Source organism: Perognathus longimembris, chromosome 1 (assembly GCF_023159225.1).
Source record: "Perognathus longimembris pacificus isolate PPM17 chromosome 1, ASM2315922v1, whole genome shotgun sequence".
Classification (NCBI taxonomy): Eukaryota; Metazoa; Chordata; class Mammalia; order Rodentia; family Heteromyidae; genus Perognathus; species Perognathus longimembris.
The window spans coordinates 97850980-97869514 of NC_063161.1; the positions used below are offsets into that span (position 1 = coordinate 97850980).

The following is an 18535-nucleotide window of genomic DNA, read 5'->3' on the forward strand; positions in this document are numbered from 1 at the left end:
AACTCAGCTCTTCAAGACTCAAATCCCACCCTCAGCCGGGTGTTGGTGGCTCATGCCTGTAATCCTAGTTATTCAGGAGGCTGAAATTTGAGGATTGTGGTTCAAAGCCAGCCCAGGTAGGAAAAGTCTGTGAGACTCTTATCTCCAATGAACCACCAGAAAACCAGAAGTGGCACTGTGCCTCAAAGTAGTAGAGCACTAGCCTTGAGTGAAAAAGCTCAGGGACAGTACCCAGGCCTTGAGTTCAAGCCCCACAACCAACCAAAAATGAGTGGAAGAACCTGAGGTCAAGACCTACTACTAGCACAAAAAAAGAAAGAAAAAGCCCATTCTCTCCCTGACAGAGGACCCTGCAGCCATGGCACTGGTGTCTCTGCTACCCAAAAAAGCCTAGAGAGCAGGTAGAGGGATGATTTGTGTCCACATCATGTTTTGCTGGTCCTGGGGCCTGAACTCAGTGCCCAGGTGCTGTCCCTGAGCTTTTGTGCTCAAGGCTAGTGCTCCACCACTTAAGTTCCAGGTCCACTTCCAGCTTTTTTGGTGCTTAATTGGAGATAAAGTCTCACAGCCTGGCTGGCTTTGAAGTATGATCCTCCGATCTCAGCCTCTTAAGTAGCAGAATTACAGGCATGAGCCATAGGCAACTAGCTGTGGCTGCTTCTCCATTCCTTCCTTCCTCTCTTTCTTTCTTTCTCTCTCTCTTTCTTTCTTTCTTCCCCTCCCTCCCTCCCTCTCTCCCTCCCTCCCTCCCTCCCTCCCTCCCTCCCTCCCTCCCTCCCTCCCTCCTTTTCTGCCACTCCTGGGGCTTGGACTCAGGGCCTGAGCACTGTCCCTGGCTTCTCTTGGTTCAAGGCTAGCACTCTGCCACTTGAGCCACAGTGCCCACTTCCAGCTTTTTCTGTGTATGTGGTGCTACAGAATCAAACCCAGGGCTTCATGCACCCTAGGCGAGCACTCTACCACTAAGCCACATTCCCAGTCCCTTCTTTCTTCTTCTTTTTCTTTTTCTTTTTTTGAATAAAATATGACTTCAGATGAAGTCTGAGGTGAAGACTTGAGATGAAATCTCTTGTGTTTAATCCTCCTATCTGGGGTTAGAGGATTGTACTATCACCTCCCATTTGGGGAGAAACTATTAGAAGATTAGAAAAAAAATTATCTGCACAATGTTGTGTTGGGTTTACAAAAGAAACAGTTTGGTCTTCCAGTCCTTCCCCTTACATTCAGATGCTTGTACATGTGTACAAGCATCTTGTATGTACTTGTACTTGTATGTACTTGTACATACATGTAGATATCAGCCTTTATGTACATGGTAATTATTGATTTACTCAAACCATAAAATAGATCAGCGTAGAATGCAGCCAGGTGTGGTGGTGTACACCCGCAACCCCAGCATTGAGGAGGTGGAGGCAGGAGGCCCAAGAGCTGGAGGCCAGCATGGGCTACATAATGAGACACTACATTAAAAAGTAAGAGTAGAGCTGGGCACTGATGGCTCAAGGCTGTAATCCCAACTACTCAAGAGGCTGAGATCTGAGAATCGTGGTTCAAATCCAGCCAGGCCAGGAAATTCTGTGAGACTCTTAGCACCAATTAACCACTAAAAAAGCCACAAATGGAACTGTGGCTCAAGTGGTAGAGTGCTAGCCTTGAGCAAAAGAAGCTCAGGGACAGTGCACCCAGGTCGTGAGTTCAAACCCTAGGACTGACACCAAAAGCAAACAAACAAAACTAACCCTGAGAGGGTTTCTTGTTCGTTTCTGATTTTCCCAGTAGAGATGGAACCTAGAACCTTGCCTGTGCCAGGCAAGCACGCTACCACTGAGCTACATCTCCAAATCCAAATGTCACATTTTCTGAAAAAAGCAATTAAAAAGTTAAATAGAAGAAAAGAGACGCATCTGGCTTAAGAAGTAGCCACGTGTGTGTGAGGATTTGTATGTGATCTCTAGAACAGCAAAAAGAAAAGTAAAATGCAGCTGGGTACCAGTGGTTCACATCTATAATCCTAGCTACTCAGGAAGATGAGATCTGAGGATTGTGGTTCACAGGCAACCTGGACAGGAAAGGCCCCACAGCCACAGCACTGCGGAGAAGGGCAACAGCCCACAGCACTGTGGCTGCCAGGACTGTTTTCCTACCCTATCCACTTCAACTCCTCAGGCAGTGCTGCACCCTGTCCTCAAGGGACTGCATGCCAGCCACAGGAGCGCTAAATGAATGAGAAGGACACAAGCCATTTTCCAGACACTTGGTTGTAAACGGCGAGGGGAGGCTAGAGGTCTGGGTCATCTTCTCTTGGAGATATTAAATTCATATTTCAGGACCTAGCTTGAGTGTCATCTGTGCCTTACACTTAATATATCTAAACCAGGTATGGTGGTGCACAATGATAATCCCAGCACTCAGGGAGGCTGAAACTTGAAGAGCTCAAGTGTGAGGCCAAACTGAGCTACATATACAGTGAGTTCCAGGACAGCCTGATCTACATAGCAAGACTGTCTTAAAAAAAAAAAAGAAAAAGAAAAAGAAACAAATCAAAAAAGTCCATACATGGAAGATTGCCAGGGAAAGTCTAGAAGGACAACAGTCTTGTTGATTTCACAAGAGCATGCACTCTCATTTTTTTTGTTTGGAAAACATACTCAACTCGAACAAATATATTATAAAGTTAAGAATAAAGCCCTCTTATAGGCCAGGCCAGGTGACACACATATAATCCCAGTTACAAAGGCAGTGATCGAGGTCAGCCTGGCAAAACGTTGGCAAAACCTCCATCTCAACAAAATGAGGCTGGTATAGTGATGCCTGTGTGTAATCCCAGCTAGACAAGAAGAGTAAGTAGGAGGATATCAGCCCAACACTGGCACTGGGCAACAACACAAGTCTCTATCTGAAAAACAAAACAAAAAGCCTATAGCAAAAAGGGATGGGGATGTGCCTCAAATATCAGAAAGCCTACCTAACAAACACAAGGCACTGAGTTCAAACCCCGGCACTGTCAAAAGAGAAAATGAAAGGCCTTCTTATTTATACTTTTCTGCCACTTGCATGGCATACCAATTATTCCTGATGTCTGAACTGCTAAAACAAAGGACTCTTTGTAGATTCGTATCCAGAACATCTCTCTCACTTTCAACACTCAGAGAAGAAACTAGAAAATTATCCTGTGGGCATTAGAAAAGCTATGTGATCCAAATCCCCATGACAGGACAACTGCTTATGTTGCCTGAACCCCGGATGCTGAAACATTCCCAAGTAACTGTACAAGTAAATGCAGGTAAGTACAAATTTCAGAGCTAACAACACATTGTTAGACTATTTGCACTTACTAACCGGCCCTTTTGAGAAGGCAATTAAAGACCACAACTGCCAGGCTTGTGTAACAAGCTGGGCACCAGTCGCTTATGCCTATAATCCTAGCTACTCAAGAGGCTGAGATCTGAGGTTTGAAGCCAGCCCAGGCAAGAAAGTCTAGGAGACTCGTATCTCCAATTAATCACCAGAAAACTCGAAGTGGCACTGTGGCTCAAAGTGGTAGAGAGCTAGCCTTGAGCCAAAAGAGCTGACAGACAGTACCCAGGCCCTGAGTTCAAGCCCCATGACCAAACAAACAAGTAAATAAATAAAATTTAAGCATGTGCAGTAGAAATTACATCTAAAAAGCACTAGGATATGACAAAATACACAAAATTCTAGATATCCATATATAGTGGAACCAAAAGAGAATTGTTTTAGGATTGGATTATAAAGGTGCAATTCCCAAGCGCCTCCTCATATATATATAATATTATACATACTGAAATGAGCTCCAAAGATATGGAAACAAAGGACAATTTTTTTTCTGAAATTCTGTATTCTCCAACTTAAATACAGTGTATCTACCTCCACATCTAAGGGAGGGTGAGGGGAAGGCACAGAATCCAAGGAAAAAGGGTGAAAAACTATGCCGAAGTAGAGCACACTGTCTGCACCAGACATGGATGAAAGTGAACAATGCAAGTCATGGGAGGAGATGGAGAGAAGGAATTAAGGAGACTGAGGGAGCATATGACACTATGCAAAAGGAAATGTACTTATTACCTGACGTATGTAAAGATAACCTTGTTGTATGTTACCTCTAAAACAACAACAAATTGGGGGAGGTGGAAAGTATATGCAGAGCATATACAAGATTCCCAGCACCACAAAATGCACAAATTGGCTAATTAATTAATGGGAGTATTTTACCTAGAAACCCAAGAATCCAACACTACCAGACTAGCATCTTGGAACTCTGATTTCTACAACATAGACCCAAAAGGACCAAAAGGAAATGTGTCAAAGAAAATGTTAGAAGCCAGCGAGGACCTAGATAATGGGACACAACAGTGAATGGATTTCAACCAGCCTTATTTCTGCCATCACTTAGGTTGAACCTTACAATACTGCCACACTCAAGCTGGTTTTTCATTTGTTTGTTTGTTTGGTTTTGTTCCAGTCCTGGGGCTTGAACTCTGGGCCTGGGTGCTGTCCCTGAGCTCTTCAACTCAAGACTGGTGATCTACCACTTGAGCTACAATACCACTTCTGGTTTTCTGGTGGTTAAAGATAAGAGTCTCATGGACTTTCTAGCCCAGGAAGGCTTTAAACAGCAATCCTCAGATCTCAGCCTCCTGAGTAGCTATGATTACAGGCGTGAGCCACTGGTGCCCAGCTTGTTACACAATCTTACTACCTCCTTCACCATGAACTAACATGACCTACCAAAAAATGACCTCCAACCCCAGATACTGGGAGCACCAAATGACAATCCCACCAGCCAAGCACTGACTGGAAGTCACAGGGTTATACTTCATGTGCTTGTGCTCTCAGCCTTGGCAGTGCCAAGCTAGACCTATCAATCCAGACACGAATGCAGGGATGATGTTTCTGTTCTTAGGTAAATAGGATATTGCCATCAGATTTTCCTCAAAAATGTATGGATCAACAACATTAGACATTGTGATTTTGATTACATCTATGATGTGAAAAAAATAGGCATCCATAGCTTATATCATTAACTAAGCTGATAAGAGACAAGCACATACCTGGGAAGGCAGGGCGTGCAAAGGCCCAGGTCTCTGCTTTCGGGTGTACTTCTGCCTCGATCTGTAGCTAGGGTGCCAGTCCCACTCACAGGGAGAAGATAATAAAGTGGTATTCCGTACCCTGGAAAAGACAGCATGGTTAAAAGTCCAACCTAGAACTGTGCATCAGTAAATTACCCCTGTAATTCTAGCTACTCAAGAGGTTGAGATCTGAGAATCACGGTTCAAAGCTAGCCTGGGCAGGAAAGTCCATGAGACTCTCAACCCAAATAATCACCAAAAGGCTGAAAGTGGAGCTGTGGCGTAACTAGTAGAGCTCAAGCCTTGAATGAAGAAGCACAGGGACAGAGTTCAAGCCCAAGACTGACACACACTCACACACACACACACACACACACAAGCCTTCTACGTGAGAAAATACATATGCATAACAGGTGAGAAAACAGCTAGGAAATTCTTTTTATTTTTTTTAAAGACTGAATCTCCCTATGTAGGCTAGGCTACTCTCCAACTTTTGGTCTTTTTGCCTGGGCCTCCAGAGACCAGGGACTCCAGGCAAGAACTACTACGTTTGTTGAGAATGAGAAACACCTCTTCTCCTCCCTGCTTCAACAGTTCCCAGGTTTGTTTGTTCCAATTTGTTTGGCTTGCTTGCTTTGGCTCTGTGTTTGACCTCCTGAGTCATACCTCCAACCAAAAAAAAACTTTCCTTTTTTACATGTGTTTCAATTTTCAAGTATATTTTAGAGAAACCAATGTAAACTTGAAAGGGTATCTGTGTTTTAGTTTGTCTTAACACTGGCTTATCTTGATAATTATGGGTTGCCGCCATCAAAGAATGAAAGCAAGGAGCTCTGTTTTCACCCTCAGTGCAAAGAAATGCAAGACAAAGTCCTGCTGCACTCTCTTCTGACCCCTGCCAGGGCCTTCTTAACATCACACGGAGACCTGCTCATCTGGCTAGGCCAGGGTCATTCATGCCAGTTCTCCATGAAGGGGAAGAATGAAGGGGAAGAATGTGGCTTCTCTTGTCCTTCTCAGGCATCTCTGCAGAACACCCTAACTTCTTACATGAGGAAACACATGAGGAAAGTGGATTTTATTTGAACAGGCAGGAGGCCACTTCCTTTTCTATGGATCAGCAGGAAATGTAGGCAGAGGCTAAACCTTGGCCATCTGGACGTCCTACAAAGCAAGAGGCGGATTAGAGCCAAGCCGACACGGTTTCTATTATTACTTGCAAAGATAAATAAATGACTAGCAAATCAAGATGGGCTTATTACGCTTTTGACCTGAATATGGAATTTTTTTCTACAGGAATCAGCTCCAGAGAATTTGTTTCTTTTGTGAAAATGGTTTGTTTTTAAATTCAATCAGTTTTGCAGTTTTTTTGTTTGTTTGCTTGTTCGCATTTCTAAGATATCCTGGCTTTAATCTTCCTTTTTGTAATATTCTAGGGGTTTTTGACATTTGTAAGACCTACCAATAATGGTCAGTTGTGTCTAAAACCCACATCTATTAACTGAATAGTCTCTTAATTATAAAAAATAATAATGGAAGAAAAAAGCTTGCTAGAAACAAGTAAATGTATTTTAGAGTATCATTAGTTTTTTTCTTTTTTTGCCAGTACTGGGGCTTGAACTCAGGGCCTGAGTACTGACCCTGGCTTCTCTTTGCTCAAAGCTAGCACTCTACCACTTGAGCCACAGTGCCATTTCTGGGCTTTTCTATAAATGTGGTGCTGAGGAATCAAACCCAGAGCTTCATGTATGCAAGGCAAGCACTAGGCCATATTCCCAGCCCCAGTATCAATAGTTTTGATGAATATGTCGAGTTCTTGCCAGGTAACATGTTAGAATTGGAATGTGAAAGGGATAAAAACCAAGCTAGGGCTGTGGATTGGTGGTAGAGCTCTTTCTTAGACATTATGAAGCCATGTTCAAATACATGTTCAAGTACAAAGAAAGAAAAGGGGAGGAAGGAAGAAAGGAAAGAAGGAAGAAGGAAGGAAGGAAGGAAGGAAGGAAGGAAGGAAGGAAGGAAGGAAGGAAGGAAGGAAGGAAGGGCAGGGAGGAAGGGAGGGCAGGGAGGGAGGGAGGGAAGGAAAATCAACAGATGCTCAGGGCTTCTGTGTTGTAATGTACTTCTTCTTTGGCTTTCTTCATTTAAGGGCTATACTGAAACTGAATGGGCACTGGGAGGGATTTGCTGAGTAGAGACCCTGTGCTGAACAGTTTCTTTTTTTGTTTTGTTTTTGGCCAGCCCTGAGGGCTTGGAACTCAGGGCCTGAGCACTGTCCCTAGCTTCATTTTTGCTCAAGGCTAGCACTCTACCACTTGAGCCACAACACCACTTCTGGCTTTTTCTGTTTATGTGATGCTGAGGAATCGAACCCAGGCCTTCATGCATGCTAGGCAAGCACTTTTCTGCTCAGCCACATTCCCAGCCAGAGCAATGAGTTTAATAGGCATGCATCTGGGTCTCATGACCTCTGTAGCAGTGAACTTGGGACGTGGAGCCCATTGTTGCTTGGAAGATGTTTGGGCAAATGAAGTGACTGCAGCTTGCAAAACAAGCCCCCTCACAACTCTCCTTCCAGACAACAAGAAAACAGACTAAAGGAAGCTAGGAAGCTAGGGAGAAGGGAATGAATTCCTTGAAGTTTTAAATACCAGATTATGCCTGACTCCCAATTATATCTGATAACACAAAAGATCAGCTCCTGAAAAAACAAACAAAAACCATACAGAACTGCATGTATGTTATAGCTGTCAGACAACTTCTCAGAAGTTGGGGATGAAAGGGATGGAATGCATGGAAGAAAAATTGGCCTCACCATTTAATTAACCATCCCAACAGAAATATCTGATCTTTGCATGAATGTTGATGCAAAGATATGTTTCCACACAACAACCTACCTTCCTCCCACTGAGACCTTTAACACAATCAAGATCACAGAGACAGTAAGTAGGCTATAATGGAGCAAGCATATATCTCTGGATGCCTGCTTCTTCCTGTTCATAGACTGAGCCACTAACCTCACCCAGGAAGACACAGTATTGGGAAGCTTGTTAGATACACAGACCTTCAAGTCCCACCAAAATCCTCAGAATCAGAACCTGCTTTTTTGTTTTGTTTTGATTTTGGTCTGTCATGAGGCTTGATCTCAGGGCCTGGGCACTGTCCCTAAGCTCTTCAGCTCAGCACTATCGCTTTGAGCCACAGCTCCACTTGTGGTTTTCTGGTGGTTAATTAGTGAGAAGAGTCTCACCACCTTTCCCACCCAGGCTGGTTTTGAACCCAGTTTCTCAGATCTCAGCCTCCTGAGTAGCTAGGATTACAGGCATAAGCCACTAGCACCCGGCCAGAACCTGCATTTTAACAGTGATTTAATAATGCCGGGTGATGTTGAAAGATGTAAAACTGATGAATGAAATGAACAGTTCTGCAGGAAGCCTTCCTAGCATACCTAGAAAGAAGAGTTTACTAGAAGCATATTATTGAAGGATAAAGTATGTCTGTCTCAAGGCCAGGGACTGGTGGCTCATGCCTATAATACTAGCTACTCTGGAGGCTGAGACCTGATGATCAAGTTCAAAGGCAGCCCAGGCAGGAAAGTCCCTGAGACTCATATCTCCAATTAAATATGAAAAAGCTGGAAGTGGAATTGTGGTTCAAGTGGTAGAATGCCAGTCTTGAACACAAAAGCTCAGGGGCAATGCCCAAGCCCTAAGTTCAAGCCCTAGGACAGACAGACAGACACAGACACACACAGACACAGACACACACACACAAATAATAATCCCGTAATAATAATACCTCAGAATCCCATTATATCCCCAGAATCTACTGAAGAAATAAATGTTAATTTCTAATAAAAAGTACCTCTTGACAGCTAGAGAAAAACATATCTAATCTAATGTCTCCCCTTCAGTACTGCTGATACATTTTTGGCTAGATAATTCTGTTGCCAGAGATTATCTTGTACATGGCAGGACATTGTGCAGGTTTCTTGGCTTCCACCTACTTGATGCTAGGAGCAGCCTTGAGTCCTAACCACCAAAAATGACCCCAAGATATTGCCACATGTCCTCAGGGGTGAAGAACTTCCCATGTACACTTCCATTGAGAACCACTGACTTCAGTAACTGTGATAATTCTCATAGGAAGGTGAAACTCTGAGTGATTTAACTTTTATTTTTCTGATTTTTTGAATCTTCTTTCATGAATCAATGCCATTTATTTGATACAAACAAGCTAGTAATGGTCTCACTATAAAAAATAAAAATATAAGAAATACTGCCAGGCACTGGTGGCTCATGCTTGTAATCCTAGCTACTCAGGATGCTGAGATTCTGAAGATTGGGGTTCAAAACCAACCCAGACAGGAAAGTCTATGAGACTCTTATCTCCAATTAACCATTAAAAAGCTATAAGTGCAAAATATTGCAAAAGCTAAACAACTAAAAAAGGATTGAAGGAATGAACGAGTTCTGCAACTAGAGAATCATTTGGAAAACTATGAAGCTTTGGACTCATTAAGTGTTTGGATTTCATCCTAGGATTATTTAGTAAATTAAATCTCATTGTATAGAAGAATCATGTTCTGGCCTCAATATTATAGTAACTTTTAATTGTGTGTGAAAGTTTGTTGCTATCTATTGACATTATAAGTGCATTGTATTAATCTTGGAAATCCCAAATCGTAACTGTTCCAATATCTGAAATTTTTTGTGTGCAGACATGCTTCACAAGTGAAAATTCCACACCTGACCTTGTATTGGGTTGTATTCAAAACAGACACACTAAAAATACTGCATGTAATTAGCTTCAGCCTATATGAAAGGGAAATGAATTTGATGTTGAACTAAAACACTTCTGGTCCCAAGCATTTCAGAAAAGGAAGACACAACTGGCAGTACAGCTTCTTTATCACCGATGCAGTGATTTGCCATTCTGTAGGTGGTCTACTGAGGTGGAACATCCTGTGGCAGCTAATGACTTCACACATGTACTCCAGTGAATAGTGATTTAAAATTGGTCCTTGTTCTGGACCAAGGACACTAGGAATATACAAGTCAGGATTGCTCTGTTTGAGGTAGAAAGTTTGTTTTGGCTTCAAGACACAGTGTATTTATTAATTATAATTTGACCATTATTGTTAATTGGAATGGAGTCATTTCTGGCTTTTTCAGAGCAAAATATTAATGAGAACATCTATTTTTCTGCATTTTTCTGATGTTAGTCTTTGAGACAACTGGTAATGATGAGGACATTATGCATTTTTCAACCTAATTTTATAAAGATTTATTATCTTAACTGCAAAATACCTGCTGGATGTAACAAATTTTGTATTTTTGAACACTGCCCTTTTCTTAGATGAGTAGTTGAGAAACACTGTCTTAAAGCTTGTACTGAAAATACCAAATGCTATAACCTTAGAATCAGCTTTTGGTTTTATATTAACTAGAGCTGTGGAAAAGTTAAAATGTCATCAGATAATCTGCCAGTTTATGTATGGCACTCTTGGTTTTATCTAACACTGTTTTGGACTTAAACTGATGTCACAAGTTTCAATGCTTATGATCAACAAGTTTGTGGAAATTAAAAGTTTCAATTGAAGAGTTCCCAAGGAGTTAAGTCATACTTCCTAAGTGGTTTAGAAAGGCTTAAAATTGCGAAAAATTTTGACGGACACAGTAATGATTATATGAACTAGATAAATGAGAACGTGTTATAATTAGAATACAGAGCTAAAAGGTCTTTCAGTTAAGCAGTAATATACTAGAACTTTTGTCTATTAAACATGGCTTTTCTAGATGCATGCTCCAGTAATTTTACTCATGGCAGTATTTAATAGCTTATATTGTTTTCTGCACCTCTCATGAAGACTATAATTGTCCAAAGCTTTTACTTAAAAATGAAACTCGTTATTGAAATAAAATGTGATGTTTTATAAAAAAAAAAAAAAGCTACAAGTGGAGTTGTGGTTCAAGTGGAAGAGCTCCAGTCTTGAGCAGAAAAACTAAGGGACCCGCACTCAAGCTCTAAGTTCAAGTCCCAGTACTGGCACTCAGACTCCTGAGTATCTAAGATTACAGGCATGAGTCATTGGCACCCAGCTCAGTGTAACTTAAAAAAAATAGCGACAGAAAACTACTGTTTCAAGGAAAGTATTGCTTTGAAATACTTTTGAAATATAGCTTACCACACACTTTTTCCACTACTTGTGGTGTGGGAGAAAGGGGGCTAGAAATAGAACCTGGGAACTGGTATATCTGTTAGGCAAGCTCTCCAGCATTGAGTCCCATCCCAGCCAGACCTCTACCCACACATACACTGCAGTCAGAAAAACATTAGCATTGCTGAAGTAAATAGTTGCAAAATACATGCTTCATCTGTAAGCATTGCTACATGAATTCATTTTCAGAGTTAGAAGATTAAACACCTAAGTTGCAAAGATGGGCTTTTAACACATCTGTTTATCTTCTTTAGTGTTGACAATGTCACCCAAGAAAATCATGATTATTTTTTAACCAATTGGGAAGCACTGTACTCACCAAGGAGAAATAAGTTCTCACTGAAGAACTCAGTATGTGTTATGCCCACATGAGAAACGGCACTTTTGTTCTCACTGGGCCCCCAAACAGCCAAAAAGTGTGTATATACATGTGCGTGTATATACATACATACATATAGGTATACATGTATGTATGTATGTATATATGCCATTTCTTTTATATATATCAAAGTAATATATCATTATATATTTTAATATATCAATATACATAATTATACATTATATATTATGTCAATATCTAGCATTATATACTTCAATATATAAATATCTATTGTTTCTATGATATATCTATGCATCAGATATCCACATATATACACACATGTATGTACGTACACGTCTAGCTGCCTCTGCTTACCCAGGGTGCTGCCAAAGGTTCACGTGTCTTCTGCTCTCTGGTAGCAGTTCCCTTTTGTTAAGTGGGGTGATCCCCACTGCTGCTTCCAGAATTGATATGTATTTCTTGTACCTCATCCTGCCTCTCAGGACAAATTCTTGTCAATTTCAGTCCCTGCTCAGCCAGAAGCTGCTGTTCCTTTGGGTGCTCTGTGTATGCTAGACCTATCCAACACCTTCAGGAGGGCTGAGGTGGGAAGATGCCCAACCAGGAAGAATGTCATTATTCTGTGAGGCTACAGAACTCTGAATAAAGCACTAATGATCCGCAGATGATAGCAGATTTAAACACAGCTATCTAATGTACACTTCCCAATTAATCTGCCCATAAATCTTTGAGTCCGACTAATCCTTCATGTATTAATGGTGCACAGAGTGATTTATCTCAAGGCCTGATAATAATTGCTCAAAAAGCCTGCTTGCTTCTGGATGTACTAAAATCAGAAGCAGATTTGCTCTGAGATTTGCTCTTTCTGCAAATCTCTCTCTAAAAGGCTATGTGCCTTGACAAATAGGAATTTCATTATGATGATCATTTTTTTAAGTTTTTATTATCAAACTGATGTACAGAGAGGTTACAGTTTCATACATTAGGCATTGGATACATTTCTTGTACTGTTTGTTACCTTGTCCCTCATTCCCTCCTTTCCCTTTCCCCCCATGAGTTGTTCAGTTCATTTACACCAAACAGTTTTGCAAGAATTGCTTTAGTAGTTGTTTGTCTTTTTTTACCCTGTGTCTCTCGATTTTGGTATTCCCTTTCAATTTCCTAGTTCTAATACCAGTATACACGGTTTCCAATATACTCAGATAAGATAGAGGTAGTGTAGGTACAACCACAGGAAGGGGATACAAGAAGATATGATGATCATTTTATAACAGCATTTTGGACTGCTATAAACTTCTTTCTTGAGTCAATAGCAAAGAACATATTAAGTAGTTAAAAAATAATTCTGGGTTTTCTTATCTTTCTTTTTCTTTTTGGTGCTGGTTCTGGGGCTTGAAATCAGGGTCTGGGCCCTGTCCCTGAGCTTTTTTTGCTTAAGACTAGCACACTTGAGCCACAGCTCCACTTCCAACAATTATGGGTTTTAAAGTATACAACTGTCCTCACAGGAGACCCCAGCTGTGAAAGCTAGGAAACTGACTTCTCTGAAGTTTAACTTTACTTGTGCTCTATCCCTCTGAAAGAATGCTGACTTGTACCTCCTCCCTCACCAATTCCTTCAAGCCATTCTTTTTTTCCTGTTTGATAAACTATGGCAATACACAGGAATTATGATGCTCCTTGTCTGTACAATCTCATATATAAAAGGGAAGTAGCATAGAGATGGAGATGTCATATAGCAATTCTGATTAGCATAGTTATTCCAAACCAGTGGTCCAACATTCCTGATCACTCAAAAATACTGACTTCTACTTCTACAGATGGTCTTCCTTCAATAGCTTTCCTTCAACGTTGTCTCTCTCCAACTTCTCTGTCTCCAGCTTGAATGACCTACATCAGTTGTCTCCAAAATAGTTGAACATATCAATACTCTGGGATTCAGTAGGAAAACACTGAATATTTCAATTTTGTTTTTCTCAGTCCTTAAAAGGGTGTTTATGCTTTTATTTTGTGTTTGAGACACTATATATATATATACATATACCATTCACATATATATCACATATCACATTTACATGTGACTATATACATCACATATATATGATACACATACATATATACATATATACACCATTCACATATATATCACATATCACATTTACATGTGTGACTATATACATCGCATATATGATACATACATACATATATACATGTATACACACACAAATATATATATATATATATACATATATATATTCCACATTTCCTTAATCCACTTATCCATTGTAGGGCCGCTGGACTGTTTCTAGACTTAGCTACCAGGAATAGTGCCCCCATGAACCGTGCAAATATTCTTGTATTCTGACTTGTAGTCTTCTGGATAGATGTCCCAAGAGTGGTAATTGTTGGATCATAGGGGACTTCTAGTATTAGTTCTCTGAGGCTCTCCAACTGCCCTCCATAGTAGTTGCACTAGTTCATATTCCGACCAGCAGTGTAATAGGGGTTTCCATACCTTCCCCAGTCTTCTCCAACTTTTTTTTTTTTTTTTTTTTTTGCCAGTCCTGGGCTTGGAGTCAGGGCCCGAGCACTGTCCCTGGCCTCTTTTTGCTTAAGGCTAGCATTCTACCACTTGGGCAACAGTGTCACTTCTGGCTTTTTCTGTATAGGTAGTGCTGAGGAATCAAACCCAGGGCATCATGCATGCTAGGCAAGCACTCTACTACTAAGCCACATTCCCAACCCCATTTTTGTTTTGTTGTTTTTGTTCTTTGATGATGGTCATTCTAACAGATAAGATGGAATCTCAATGTGATTTTGATTTTTTTTTTTTTTTTTTTTTTTGCCAATCCTGGGTATTGAACTCAAGGCGCTATCCCTGAGCTTCTTTTGCTAAAGGTTAGTACTCTACCAGTTGAGCCGCAGCACCATTTCTGGCTTTTCTGTTTATGTGGTCCTGAGGAGTCGAACCCAGGGCTTCATGTATGCTAGGCAAGCACTCTACTGCTTAGCAACATTCCCAGCCCATTGACTTGTATTTCTTTTATAGCTAGAGATGTTGGGCATTTATTCATGTGTTTATTGGATTTTTTTCTTCTAAAAACAGTCAATTTAGCTTCTTTGTCCATTTATTAACTGAGTTATCAAATCATTTATTTATTTATTTATATTTTGTCGATCATAGAGGTTGAACTCATGGCGTCAGTGCTATCCCTGAACTATTTTGCTCAAGTCTAGGGCTCTACCACTTTGAACCACAGCTCCACTTCCAGTTCTTTAGTGCGTAATTGGAGATTAAAGTCTCACAGACTTTCTTACCCAGGTTTGGCTTTGAACTGTGATCCTTAGATCTCAGCCTCCTGAGTAGCTAGGATTACAGACATGAATCACCAGGGCCCAGCTCAAATTTCATTTTTTTAGCTCCTGCTGTATATTCTACTTGCTAGGTCCCTGTTGGATGTATTGTTGTCAGAGGTTCCATTTTGGAGGCTATCTTTTTACTTTTTTTTTGGCCAGTCCTGGGCCTTGGACTCAGGGCCTGAGCACTGTCCCTGGCTTCTTCCCGCTCAAGGCTAGCACTCTGCCACTTGAGCCACAGCGCAGCTTCTGGCCGTTTTCTGTATATGTGGTGCTGGGGAATCGAACCTAGGGCCTCGTGTATCCGAGGCAGGCACTCTTGCCACTAGGCTATATCCCCAGCCCCCTATCTTTTTACTTTTAAAATCTTTTTATTGCTGAGCAGTAAAGGCTCACACCTACAATCCTAGCTATGCAGGAGGCTGAGATCTGAGGATAGTGGTTCAAAACCACCCTGGACAGAAAAGTCCATGAGACTCTTATCTCCAATTAACCACCAGAAAACCAGAAGTGGTTCTGTGTCTCAAAGTAGTAGAGCGCTAGCTTTGAGCAAAAAAAAAGCTCAGGGTCAGTGCCCAGGCCCTGAGTTCAAGCTCCTTGACTGACAAAAATAAAATAAAATAAAATATTTTTATTGTTGTCTGAAAGTAGTTTTGTAAAGGGTTCAGTTCAACATGTTAGGGTGTCCTTTTAGCTTAGTACCTATGTCCTTCACTGTGCAGAAGCTTTTTAGCTCAATGAAATCCCATTTGTCTATTTGATTTGCTAAGCCCTTGGATTTCCACTCAGGATGTTCCTACCTATGCCAATAAATTCTAATGTTTCTCCTACTTCTTATAGTAGTTTTAAAAATTCAGGTCCTACACTGAGGTCTTTGATCTACTTTGAATTGATATTAGTACAATGACAGAGATCTAGTTTTAGTCTTCTGAATATGGTTATCTAATTTTCCAAAAAGCATTTGTTGAAGAGGCTGTTTTTTTTTCCAGGATGTTTTTTTTTTTTTCCTTTTTCTCTTTGGTTTCTTTCTCAAAACTCAGTGGCTGCATGTACATGGTTTCATTTCTGAGTCTTCTATTCTATTGCATTACTTTTCAGTGTGTGTGTGTGTGTGTGTGTGTGTGTGTGTGTGTGTGTGTGTGTGTGCGTGCACAGCGCGTGTGTGCCAGAACCAAGCTGTTCTGCTACTATGTCTCTATAATAAAGTTTAAAGCTTAGAGTTATAAAACTTCTAGTATTGATATTTTTTGCTTTCACTATTTGGGTTCCACGTGATTTTTTAAAATTGTTTTCTCTATCTCTTATAAATCCACTTTGACAGTATGAGTATATTCATGATAGTAATTCTGCAAAGACATGAGTTACTCCCAGTGTTTTCTTCAATTTCTTTTTAAAAAAAATGTTTGTGCCAGTCCTGGGGAGTGAACTCAGGGCCTGGGCTCTGCCAGCACTCTACTAGTTGAGCCACAGCTCCACTTATAGCTTTTTTGGTACTTTTAGTGGAGATAAGTGTTTCATAGAGTTTCCTGCCCAAGATGGTTTCAAACTGTGATTCTCAGACCTCAGCCTCCTGAGTAGCTAGGATTAGAAGTATGAGCCACCAGTGCCTGGTTTCTTCAATTTCTTTCTAGAAGTTTTATCATTTTCACTGTAGAAGTCCTTTGCCTCCTAGGCTAGATGTTTTCCTAGGAGTTTTAATATCCTTCTACTTTCTCTTACCATCTACTCATCATTGGTATACAAAAAGGCTATAGATTTTTGCATTTACTGGGGCATGAACTCAGGGCTCAAACTCAGAGCCTCATACTTACTTGCTTTGGACTCTACCACTTGATCCATGCCTCCAGTATAGCTTTTAGAGATGAGTCTTTCAGACTTTTCTTCCTAGGCTAGCTATGAACCAGGATTCTCTAGGTGTCAGCCTCCTAAGTAGCTAGAATTGCCTGGCTGAATAATTAAGTTTTCTAATACTACCAGAAGATTAAAAGCTGTCACTTCACTTTGCCCAATTATATAATTCATATAATCTGATCACAATAAAACGAAAAACAGGGCTGGGAATATGGCCTAGTGGTAAAGTGCTTGTCTCCTATACATGAAGCCCTGGGTTCGATTCCTCAGCACCACGTCTATAGAAAAAGCCAGAAGTGGCACTGTGGCTCAAGTTGCAGAGTGCTAGCCTTGAGCAAAAAGAAGCCAGGGACAGTGCTCAGGCCCTGAGTTCAAGCCCCAGGACTGGCAAAAAAACAAAAATAAACAAAAATAAAATGGAAAACAAGGCATAGAGCATTTCATCTCAGAATAGTTCATTTCCATAGTATGCATGAATATTACTCCCACTGGTTGTTGGACAAACAATTAGTACTAGTTAGTTACAAGAATTCTTTTATAGGCTGAATTTGAAGTTGGTTGGCTCCAGCTGCCACTCCTGAAAAATGCTCTAATACAGCCTTCATTTAATCATACAGGAAGATGTAATTATACTCACACAACAGTCTTTGTTCTACCAAACTGTGTTACTAATGACACATTATAAAAATTACTTTATAACTCTCTCAAATAAGAAATTAAGCCTGAGTAGGCACAAGAAAAATCCAGCTAAACTTGTTACCCGTAGGAAGCTGTTTTACTGCAATGAAAGCGACACAATACTCCATAAAGTAAGGCATATTTGACAGTTTCATTTGCTATTGGAATTTTTAGCCTTTTTTTTTTTTAGTGCTGAGATCTTGAGATAAATGTTCTTCCACTGAGCTAAGTCCTCAATCTCTCTATTTGAATTTTTCATTCTTACATTTAGCATACAGCTCTTTCCAAATGACGCTTGTCTATACTGATCTCATGTAACATTAAACTTGGGTCTTTTGTTAGGACAATAATTGTTGCTTCAGCAAATAGTATAAAGGATTTGTTTTTTGTTTGTTTTTTTCACCCATGAGAGTACTCCACTTTCTGATCTATTCATTTCTTAAATTGTCCTGTTTGTATGAATTCTTTTATAATTTACATAGAAAAAAAAATCTAGCCAAAAGCCAAACAAGAGTATAAAATCAAGATGCTCAAGTTCTCTTTCCAGAAGATCAAAATTGAACATAAAAAATACACATATCTTTTTGTGTGTGTGTGGGGGGTTGTTTGTTTTTCTTCTTTTGTTACTGTTTTTTATTTCTGTGCCTTTTGTCTGATTTGGGGAGGGGGAGGAAAAGCACTTACAGCCACAGCTCCACTTCCAGTTAATTGGAGATAAGAGTCTCACAGACTTTCCTGCCTGGGCTAGCTTCAAACCTCTGTCCTCAGATCTCAGCCTCCTGAGTAGCTAGGATTATAGGCATGTGCCACCAGAGCCTGGCTTACAGGTTTGTACCTTCCACCAATTCTCATACTAAGAATGTAAAGTCTACAACACCCAGAAGAAATTCCCCTGCTCTGCCATAGCCTGCCTACCAGACGCCCCAACCAATGTATGTGGTAAATGCATTAATCTAACTTTCTTTTGTTCTGTGACTATAAAAGTTCATGTGAAAG

General features: G+C 40.5%; 1 protein-coding gene across 1 annotated transcript in view; it reads right to left on the bottom strand.

Annotated features, from left to right (window-relative positions):
• Positions 1 to 18535, bottom strand: part of Tjp2 (tight junction protein 2) — a 126650-nt gene that overhangs the window by 85777 nt on the left and 22338 nt on the right. Inside the window, exon 2 of the mRNA XM_048332863.1 lies at positions 5073 to 5193. The gene's annotated coding sequence lies outside the window, so the exon portion shown is untranslated. The remainder of the gene's footprint in view (positions 1 to 5072; positions 5194 to 18535) is intronic.